The sequence below is a fragment of the Lactuca virosa genome, chromosome 5, assembly GCF_052849685.1.
Source record: "Lactuca virosa cultivar CGN04683 chromosome 5, Lactuca_virosa_CGN04683_v6, whole genome shotgun sequence".
Lineage (NCBI taxonomy): Eukaryota > Viridiplantae > Streptophyta > Magnoliopsida > Asterales > Asteraceae > Lactuca > Lactuca virosa.
Window position 1 is genome coordinate 302,618,207 of NC_136430.1, and position 2,386 is coordinate 302,620,592.

The following is a 2,386-nucleotide window of genomic DNA, read 5'->3' on the forward strand; positions in this document are numbered from 1 at the left end:
GAGGGAGTGAAGAATGATTTCCGGGACATCATCTTCATTAGGAAAGCTTGTTCCAAGAGTTTTCGGAAGATCATAATTGTCTGAACCAGACATCTTTTAGGAGATATTTAAGATAGTTGATTTAAAGTCCTTAATATAACACCCACTATGAAATATTAAGGCTAGGACCCAACACAATATTTTATAACTTGGAAGAGGGATGCCGTAATCCAAGCTATAGAATATTTGAAGGCAGACGAATGACGATTCACCAATTTCCACCATGAAAAACGAAATAATTTATTAGGTTTTAATAGGATTTGAAACTCCTAGATCTTTTGAGATTCATTGAACTTTTCAATGGCATGTTTCAATCTCGATTGTTCCCTCTCATGTTTTGTGACTGGGATGCTGAGGATCACAAAACAAGGTGTGAATAACCATGCAAATATATTGGTACCCTTAATATTTACCACTCAATTGATGTGACGGTTAACCACACGCGCTCGACCGATACTATGATAAACATTAAGTTACCCTTTCGCTACCTTGTTAAATCCATGTTAGTGTCTCGGTTAACCACACGCGCTCCACTAACGACTTAAGCGAAGTGCAAAGTGTAATTTCATGGGTTAGCACCAAATTCACATTTTCCTAAGTAACTAAGATTGGGAATTTATAAAAGGTTTAGTTACATAGTATTTATCATTAATACTTTTAATGAAGGGATAATTATAGTCCTTGTCCTACCCGTTCGTCTAACGACCCTCCACCAGTCAAGGAAGCGGTGGGTGAGAGTGGACACCCATTAAGTTGCCATTTTATAGGCAACAACCTTATACCCCCCTTATAGACCGGCTTCATGAATCAGGCCTACTAACGGTAAGACTGACTTGCTCTTATATATATATATATATATATATATATATATATATATATATATATATATATATATATATATACATATGTATATATATATATATATATATATATATATATATATATATATATATATTATTAACTTATAATACTTTAAGTATAAAGTTTGAATTTTAACTTTTAAAATTCTAAGGGCTTAACTTGGAATTAAAGTATTCATGAGGGGAAACTTTACAAATTCCAAAACTTGAGGGAAGGTTTCCAACTATTCAAAAACTTTTCAATTCCATAACTTATGTGTTTAAAGTAGTTATAATGAAAAACTCTTCAAGTTCCATAACTTGAGGACAAGTTATGGAAGACTTTAAAACATTTAAAAATGAGACTCTCCATTTTTCATAACTTATGGAAATCTTATGAGTTTTAATAATCATAAATGTTACTTTTCATATAACTTGAGGATAAGTTACAAAAACACATATTATGAACAACTTTTAGATTAATTTGGATTGAAAACATATTATCACATAACTTTTCTGTTAATCTAAATCAACTCATAAGAACAAGATAATTCAAATCAAACAATTTTCATGTAATTAGCCTAACCATTAAACTAATACAAAACATGAATCTATTGAAAATTATCAATGAAATTGGATTAGCATGAACATTACCTCATCAAAAAACAGGTTTATAAGTTCAAAAACAGCTTAGGGTAATGTTCCTAGTCCAATTCCAGCCAAAAAAACTCAAAAATATGCTGTCGGGGGCTCCTACTCGTCGAGTGTATGAACCTACTCGACGAGTAGGATGAATTTCTTCATGGACTCGGCGATTCCATCAGTGGACTCGGCGAGTCCAGTGCCCAGACAGCCAGAAAATCGGTTTTTTTCAGCTTTTTCAGCAATTTGCATCAAGTATAATTGAAAACAAGCCTTGGCTCTGATACCACTGAAGGTTTTTGAGCATTCTAACACTCCTAAGGTATACATGCAACCCTAAATACCTTGTATCTATGTTTTCTCTATTATACATGCAAATATCAATTTTCCAAGGTATTGTTCTAACTAGCATAATATGAAGTACATATAATATAAATTCTAGTAGAATTACATACCTCTTTGTTGTAGCTTGATTCCATGGAGCTTAAGAGCCTAGTGCCTCAAACGTGACACCTCAAATGGTTCACACAACATCACCAACATCTTGGAATAACTTGAGAGAAAAGGTTCCTATGCTCAAATCGGCTAGCCCTCATGTGTACACACATGAGTGCCAATTTTGTGAACCAATGACTCCATTATATATTATGGAGGCTTAGGGTTACATCCATGTAAACCCTAATACCCATGACCTTTCATTTACATAGGATCAATGGGTTAAAAGCTCCATGGACTATCCATGGACTTCCATACACTCTTAGCCCATCCTAAATAAACCTTGACCCATTCCATATATATATATATATATATATATATATATATATATATATATATATATATATATATATATATATATATATATATAT